Raw genomic sequence first — 9,639 nt, forward strand, 5'->3', positions numbered from 1 at the left:
GCGTCCGTATATGAAGATTCCTTTCTCTGTAACCGACTTTATATGACCCTAGTCCCCTCCGGTGTCTATATAAACCGGAGGGTTTAGTCCATAGGGACAATCATAATCATACATGCTAGACTTCTAGGGTTTTAGCCATTATGATCTCGTGGTAGATCAACTCTTGTAATACTCATATTCATCAAGATCAATCAAGCAGGAAGTAGGGTATTACCTCCGTAGAGAGGGCCCGAACCTGGGTAAACATCGTGTCCCCTGTCTCCTGTTACCATCGACCTCAGACGCACAGTTCGAGACCCCCTACCCGAGATCCGCCGGTTTTGACACTGACATTGGTGCTTTCATTGAGAGTTCCAGTGTGATGTCGAAGACAGGATTGATGGCTCGCCTTGTTATCAAGGACAGTATCACCTCCGGAGGAGCCCTGGCCTCAGGCCCAACCCTCCGGCTGGGCGGCTTTACCATGACCGCTCGCTCGGCCGTTAAGCCGACGATGACTTCTTGGGTCATAAAAAATCGCCTCCATGTTGACTCCAAATACTCAAACAGATGGATCCGACGGAGTTGTCGTCTTTGAACGAACTCCTGGATCGCATCGCCACCTTGGGGGTCGCTATAGACTACGATCGGATTGGGCTTAAACCCGATCAGAGAGAAATCAAATCTCCACCGATCACCCATCAGATAGCGGTGGTGGAGGAGCAAAACGATGACTCTTCCTCTATATTAAGGACGAACTATGTTCAGATTTCTGAGCTCGAAGAGCCGGATACCTGTCCACGGAGCAACAAGGCCTGCCCTCCGAACCTAGAATCGGATGGTGGACCTGAAAAACCGGTTGATATCCCGGAGCCCGAACTATTAAGCTCGGATGTCTCTCAAACTCCAGATCCCAAATCGGGTCAGGGTTCGGATTTAAAGCCACCCACCCACCCAGATATACGCGATCTCATGTACCTACGATGGCAGTCTCAAGAAACAGTCCATCACTTTTGGGCTAGATTCCTCCTTGTCAAAGACAAGGTTAAAGATTGCCGCGACGAAGACGCGATCTCAGCATTCTGCAATAATTGCACGGACAAGGGAGTCCTCAACGCCATCAACCGCCGTCGCGTATCACACTTCGCTGACTTGGCAACCATAGTACAGAAGTACTGCGCAATGGAAAGCGCCTAGAAAACTCAGGCAGCTCGCTGGAAACCACCGGCTTCCACTCAACCCCTCGTCTGGGCAAAAAGGACGCACCCTCGCAGGGCGCCCAACCCAATAGTAAAGAAATCTAAGCCCATTACGGGGCATGGAACCGTCCTGGAGGGATGTCTTGATAGGCCATGCAAAATACATACAACGCCGGACACCATACCAACACATAGCCTTAGAGCATGCTGGATACTCCAGCAAGTGGCCAAGAGCGGCGAGGATATCCTCACCAAAAATACCCTAGAGCAACACCCCCCGAAAGAGGACGACCTCAGCGTATTGACAGTCTTCGATACTTTTACTTCAAACAATCGGCGCAAAAGGGCCCTCCGCGACCTCACCGAAGTTTGCCAAGTCATGGCAACAAACCCTTGGAACGACACAGCCATAACTTTCAATGCCAGTGACGAACCAAAATTCCGGATAGTCCGGGCACCAGCCGCCCTGGTCCTCAATCCAATTGTGGATGGTTTTTGGCTCACCAAAGTGCTCATGGATGGCGGCAGCGGACTAAACCTCATCTACGAGGATACACTCAACAAAATGGAAATAGACAGGAGCCGCATCGAGCAAAGCAACACGACCTTCCGGGGAATCATTCCCAGTCGGGAGGCGCGATGTGCGGGAAAAATCACACTCGACGTGGTATTCGGCACGCCGGAGAATTACCGGCCCGAAGAGATAACCTTCCAAGTGGCCCCTTTCAACAGCGGATATCACGCCCTATTGGGGCGAGATGCATTCACACGCTTCCAAACTATACCTCATTACGGGTACATGAAGCTGAAGATGCCTGGGCCCAACGGTACCATCACTCTTGCCAGTGATCCGGACATAGCACTCCGTGCTGAAAACAAAACCGCATCCCTAGCCCTCGAGGCACTGTCTGAATCCCTCGCGGCCGAAGAGTTAACCGCGCTGCGCTCCATTGTGGATAGGGATGACGTAATCCTGGACAAGCGACCCAAATCCACCTCCTTTATACCAGCAGATGAAATAGTCAAATTTCAAGTCCACCCGACGGACCCCAGGAAGATAGCATCCATCGGGGCACAACTCAACCCAACGGTCGACGCCGCGCTACGAGAGTTCCTGCGCGAGAACTGGGACATATTCGCCTGGCACCCCTCTGTGCCAGGGATCCCACGCAAGTTGGCCGAACACAGCCTCAACATACTGAAGGGATACAAACCGGTCAAGCAAACATTGCGGCGCTTTTCCGAACCCAAACGACAAGCCATGGGGGAGGAGCTAGCCAAGTTAATCGAGGCCGGATTCATCAGAGAAATAAAACACCCGGACTGGCTAGCAAACTTGGTGATGGTGCCAAAGAAGGATAAATCCTGGCGCCTATGTGTCGATTTTAAAGACCTCAACAAGGCTTGCCCTAAGGATCCCTTCCCCCTCCCTCGCATCGATCAGATTATTGATGCTACCGTAGGACACGACTCACTGTGTTTCCTCGATGCATACTCCGGATACCATCAAATCAAGATGAAGGAGTCTGATCAAGACGCGACGACATTCATTACCCCATACGGGCCTTTCTGCTTCAACACTATGCCCTTCGGGCTCAAAAACGCCGGCGCCACCTACCAACGCATGATTCAAACATGCCTGGAGAAACAAATCGGCAAGACAGTTGAAGCATATGTGGATGACGTAGTCATCAAGACTAGGCACATTGAGTCACTAATAGACGACCTACCTCTCACATTTGACAACCTCCGTACATATGACATCAAGCTCAATCCGGAAAAGTGTGTTTTCGGCGTTCCCGCTGGAAAACTGCTGGGCTTCATCGTTTCCAATAGAGGAATTGAGGCAAATCCAACCAAAATCCGGGCTTTGTCGCAATTGGCTATACCAACAGACCTTAAGCAGGTCCAAAAACTAGCCGGATGTGTGGCAGCTTTAAGCCGCTTTGTCTCCAGATTAGGAGAAAAAGCATTGCCACTTTATCGCCTTCTCCGATGCACCGATCACTTCGAGTGGACGGATGCGGCAACGACTGGACTGGAAGAAATAAAGGCTCTTTTAGCGAGCAACCCAATCCTGGCCGCACCAAACGTCGGTGAACCCATGCTATTATACATATCAGCGACACACCAAGTGGTGAGCGCGGTGCTCGTCGTCGAGCGAGAGAAGGACGAGCACAAATTCCCGCTTCAGAAGCCGGTATACTACGTATCAACTGTCCTCACACCATGCAAATCCCAGTACCCTCATTACCAAAAGATAGCATACACGGTCTTCATGGCATCCCGGAAGCTGCGACACTACTTCCAAGAGTGCTTGATCACGGTGGCTTCCGAAGTACCATTGAATGACATAATAAACAACCGCGATGCCACAGGCCGGATTGCTAAGTGGGCCATTGAGCTCCTTCCATTCGACATTACATACAAACCGCGTCGGGCCGTTAAATCCCAAGTACTGGCCGACTTCGTCGCCGAATGGACAGAGACCGAACTCCCTAAAGAGTACGGCACATATTCCAACTGGGTCATGCACTTCGATGGCTCCAAAATGCTGGCGGGCTTAGGAGCGGGCGTTGTCTTAACGTCCCCCACTGGAGACACAGTTCAGTACGTACTCCAAATATTATACACAGACTCCAACAACGCAGCCGAATACGAGGCCTTACTGCATGGTCTTCGGATGTCCGTCTCCATGGGCATACAACGCCTGGAGGTGCACAGGGATTCAAACCTCGCAATATCCCAAATAAATTGGAGACTTTGACGCCAAAGATCCGAAGATGGCAGCCTATCGTAACGCCGTTCTCAAAATGCCAGCTCGGTTCGAGGGGCTCGAGTTTCATCATGTGGCTCAAGAAAGTAATCAAGCGGCGGATGTCCTTGCTCGCATCGGCGCCAAGCACGACCCTGCTACCTCTTGAGCACTGCGTTGGTTTTCCCTTGAAGAGGAAAGGGTGATGCAGTAAAGTAGCGTAAGTATTTCCCTCAGTTTTTGAGAACCAAGGTATCAATCCAGTAGGAGACCACGCTCAAGTCCCTCGTACCTACACAAACAAATAAGAACCTTACAACCAATGCAAAAAAGGGGTTGTCAATCCCTTCACGGCCACTTGCAAAAGTGAGATCTGATAGAGATGATAAGATAATATTTTTGGTATTTTTATGATAAAGACTAGAAGTAAAGAAAGCAAAATAAACAGTAATAGAAATAACGGTAGATTAATATGATAGAGAATAGACCTAGGGGCCCCAGGTTTCACTAGTGGCTTCTCTCAAGATAGCATAAGTATTACGGTGGGTAAACAAATTACTGTCGAGCAATTGATAGAATTGAGCATAGTTATGAGAATATCTAGGTATGATCATGTATATAGGCATCACGTCCGTGACAAGTAGGCCGACTCCTGCCTGCATCTACTACTATTACTCCACACATCGACCGCTATCCAGCATGCATCTAGAGTATTAAGTTCATAAGAACGAAGTAATGCTTTAAGCAAGATGACATGATGTAGAGGGATAAACTCATGCAATATGACATAAACCCCATCTTTTTATCCTCGATGGCAACAATACAATATGTGTCGTTTCCCCTACTGTCACTGGGATCGAGCACCGCAAGATTGAACCCAAAGCTAAGCACTTCTCCCATTGCAAGAAAGATCAATCTAGTAGGCCAAACCAAACTGATAATTCGCAGAGACTTGCAAAGATAACCAATCATACATAAAAGAATTCAGAGAAGATTCAAATATTGTTCATAGATAATCTTAATCATAAACCCACAATTCATCGGATCTCAACAAACACACCGCAGAAGAAGATTACATCAATTAGATCTCCAAGAGAATCGAGGAGAACTTTGTATTGAGATCCAAAGAGAGAGAAGAAGCCATCTAGCTAATAACTATGGACCCGAAGGTCTGAGGTAAACTACTCACACATCATCGGAGAGGCTATCGTGTTGATGTAGAAGCCCTCCGTGATCAATGCCCCCTCCGGCGGAGCGCCGGAAAAGGCCCCAAGATGGGATCTCATGGGTACAGAAGGTTGCGGCGGTGGAAATAGGGTTTTTGCTCCTCTCTTGATGGTTTGGGGGTACGTAGGTATATATAGAAGGAAGAAGTAGGTCGGTGGAGCCACGAGGGGCCCACGAGAGTGGAGGGCGTGCCCCGGGGGATAGGCACGCCCCCTGCCTCGTGGCCTCCTTGTTGCTTGCTTGACGTCCACTCCAAGTCCTCTGGATCACGTTTGTTCCGAAAATCACGTTCCCGAAGGTTTCATTCCGTTTGGACTCCGTTTGATATTCTTTTTCTGCGAAACACTGAAATAGGCAAAAAAAACAATTTGGGCTGGGCCTCCGGTTAATAGGTTAGTCCCAAAAATAATATAGAAGTGTATAATAAAGCCCATTAATCATCCAAAACAGAATATATAATAGCATCGAACAATAAAAAATTATAGATACGTTGGAGACGTATCAAGCATCCCCAAGCTTAATTCCTGCTCGTCCTCGAGTAGGTAAATGATAAAAACAGAATTTTTGATGTGGAATGCTTCTTTGCATATTTCTCAATGTAATTTTCTTTATTGTGGCATGAATGTTCAGATCCGAAAGATTCAAGATAAAAGTTTAATATTGACATAAAAATAATAATACTTCAAGCATACTAACTAAGCAATTATGTCTTCTCAAAATAACATGGCCAAAGAAAGTTCATCCCTACAAAATCATATAGTTTGGTCATGCTCCATTTTCGTCACACAAGAATGCTCTCATCATGCACAACCCCGATGATAAGCCAAGCAATTGTTTCGTACTTTAGTAATCTCAAACTTTTTTCAACTTTCACGCAATACATGAGCGTGAGCCATGGGTATAGCACTATGGGTGGAATAGAATATAATGATGGGGGTTGTGTGGAGAAGACAAAAAAGGAGAAAGTCTCACATTGACGCGGCTAATCAACGGACTAGGGAGATGCCCATCAATTGATGTCAATGCAAGGAGTAGGGATTGCTATGCAACGGATGCACTAGAGCTATAAATGTATGAAAGCTCAACAAAAGAAACTAAGTGGGTGTGCATCCAACTTGCTTGCTCACGAAGACCTAGGGCATTTGGGGAAGCCCGTCGTTGGAATATACAAGCCAAGTTCTATAATGAAAAATTCCCACTAGTATATAAAAGTGGCAAAACAAGAGACTCTATATCATAAAGATCACAGTGCTACTTTGAAGCACAAGTGTGGAAAAAGGATAGTAGCATTGCCCCTTTTTATTTTCCTTTATTTTCCTTTTTTTGGGGCCTTCCTTTTTTGGCCTTTTTTTGGGACAATGCTCTATGGATGATGATCATCACACTTCTATTTATTTACAACTCAATGATTACAACTCGATACTAGAACAAAATATGACTCTATATGAATGCCTCCGGTGGTGTACCGGGATATGCAACGAATCAAGAGTGACATGTATGAAAAATTATGCATGGTGGCTTTGCCACAAATACGATGTCAACTACATGATCATGCAAAGCAATATGACAATGATGAAGCGTGTCATAATAAACGGAACAGTGGAAAGTTGCATGGCAATATATCTCGGAATGGCTATGGAAATGCCATGATAGGTAGGTATGGTGGCTGTTTTGAGGAAGATATAAGGAGGTTTATGTGTGATAGAGCGTATCATATCACGGGGTTTGGATGCACCGGCGAAGTTTACACCAACTCTCAAGGTGAGAAAGGGCAATGCACGGTACCGAAGAGGCTAGCAATGATGGAAGGTTGAGAGTGCGTATAATCCATGGACTCAACATTAGTCATAAAGAACTCACATACTTATTGCAAAAATCTACAAGTCATCAAAAACCAAGCACTACGCGCATGCTCTTAGGCGGATAGATTGGTAGGAAAAGACCATCGCTCGTCCCCGACCACCAATCATAAGGATGACAATCAAAGAACACCTCATGTTTCAAATTTGTCACACAACGTTTACCATACGTGCATGCTACGGGACTTGCAAACTTCAACACAAGTATTTCTCAAATTCACAACTACTCAACTATCATGACTTTAATATCACTTTCTCCATATCTCAAAACAATCATCAAGTATCAAACTTCTCCTAGTATTCAATGCACTCAATATGGAAGTTTTTATTATGCTCATCTTAGATGCCTAGCATCTTTGAATTAATTTCATAATTAAAGAAATTTACCATGCTGTTTAAGACTCTCAAAATAATATAAGTGAAGCATGAGAGATCAATAATTTCTATACACCACCGTTCTCTAAAAGATATAAGTGAAGCACTAGAGCAAAAACTATATAGCTCAAAAAATATAAGTGAAGCACATAGAGTATTCTAACAAATTCCGAATCATGTGTGTCTCTCACAAAAGGTGTGTACAGCAAGGATGATTGTGGTAAACTAAAAATCAAAGACTCAAATCATACAAGACCCTCCAAGCAAAACACATATCATGTGGTAAAAATTATAGCTCCAAGTAAAGTTACCGATAGACGAAGAAGAAAGAGGGGATGCCTTCGAGGGCATCCCCAAGCTTAGGCTTTTGGTTGTCCTTGAATTTTACCTTGGGGTGCCTTGGGCATCCCCAAGCTTAGGCTCTTGCCAATCCTTGTTCCATAATCCATCAAATCTTTACCCAAAACTTCAAAACTTCACAACACAAAACTTAACAGAAAATCTCGTGAGCTCCGTTAGCGAAAGAAAACAAAACACCACTTCAAGGTACTGTAATGAACTCATTCTTTACTTATATTGGTGTTAAACCTACTGTATTCCAACTTCTCTATGGTTTATAAACTCTTTTACTAGCCATAGATTCATCAAAATAAGCAAACAACACACGAAAAACAGAATCTGTCAAAAATAGAACAGTCTGTAGTAATCTGTATCTAACGCAAACTTCTGGAACTCAGAAAAATCTACCAAAATTGGACGACCTAGATAATATTTTTATTGATCTTCTGCAATTAGAATCAGTATTTTATCACGTTCTCGTGATTTTAAACAATTGTTTTCGTGAACAGAAAGTTTCTGGAATTTTCAGCAAGATCAAATAACTATCAACCAAGAAGATCCTATAGGTTTCACTTGGCACAAACACTAATTAAAACATAAAAACACATCTAACAAGAATCTAGATGGATTATTTATTCCTAAACAGAACCAAAAAGCAAAAAACTAAAATAAAATTGGGTTGCCTCCCAACAAGCGCTATCGTTTAACGCCCCTAGCTAGGCATAAAAGCAAGGATAGATCTATGTATTGCCATCTTTGGTAGGGAATCCATAAGTGGCTCTCATAATAGATTCATAAGGTAATTTAATCTTCTTTCTAGGGAAGTGTTCCATGCCTTTCCTTAATGTAAATTGGAATATAATATTCCCTTCATTCATATCAATAATTGCACCAATCGTTCTAAGGAAAGGTCTACCAAGAATAATAGGACATGAAGGATTGCAATCTATATCAAAAACAATACAATAAACAGGCACATAATACCTATTTGCAACAATAAGAACATCATTAATTCTTCCCATAGGTTTCTTGATAGTGGAATCCGCAAGATGCAAGTTTAAAGAGCAATCATCAATTTCACGGAAACCTAGCAAATCACACAAAGCATAGCATTCATGATCTTTAATTTTAATTTTAATTGGAGGTTCCCATTCATCACAAAGTTTTCTAGGGATAGAAACTTCCAACTCGAGTTTTTCTTCATAGGATTGAATCAAAGCATCAACGATATGTTTAGTAAAGGCTTTATTTTGACTATAAGCATGAGGAGAATTTAGCACGGATTGCAACAAGGAAATACAATCTATCAAAGAGCAATTATCATAATTAAATTCCTTGAAATCCAAAATAGTGGGTTTATTGCTATCTAATGTTTTAACCTCTTCAATCCCACTTTTAACAATTTTTGCATCAAGATCTAAAAACTCCAAATTTTTGGGACGCCTTCTAACTAAAGTTGAATCATCTCCAGTCCCATCATTATCAAGATTCATATTGCAAAACAAAGATTTAATAGGGTACACATCAATAACTTTTAGATCTTCATCTTTATTCTCATAAAAACTAGAAGAACACGCCTTCACAAAACAATCTTTTTTAGCACGCATCCTAGCGGTTCTTTCCTTGCACTCATCAATGGAAATTCTCATGGCTTTGAGAGACTCATTGATATCATGCTTAGGTGGAATAGATCTAAGCTTCAAAGAATCAACATCAAGAGAAATTCTATCCACGTTCCTAGCCGATTCGTCAACTTTAAGCAATTTTTCTTCAAGCAAAGTATTGAAATTCTTTTGCGAATTCATAAACTCTTTAACACTAGTCTCAAAGTCAGAGGGCAACTTATTAAAATTTCAATAAGAATTGTTATAGGAATTACCATAATTACTAGAGGAATTACTAGGAT

Source organism: Triticum aestivum, chromosome 6D (assembly GCF_018294505.1).
Source record: "Triticum aestivum cultivar Chinese Spring chromosome 6D, IWGSC CS RefSeq v2.1, whole genome shotgun sequence".
Taxonomy (NCBI): domain Eukaryota; kingdom Viridiplantae; phylum Streptophyta; class Magnoliopsida; order Poales; family Poaceae; genus Triticum; species Triticum aestivum.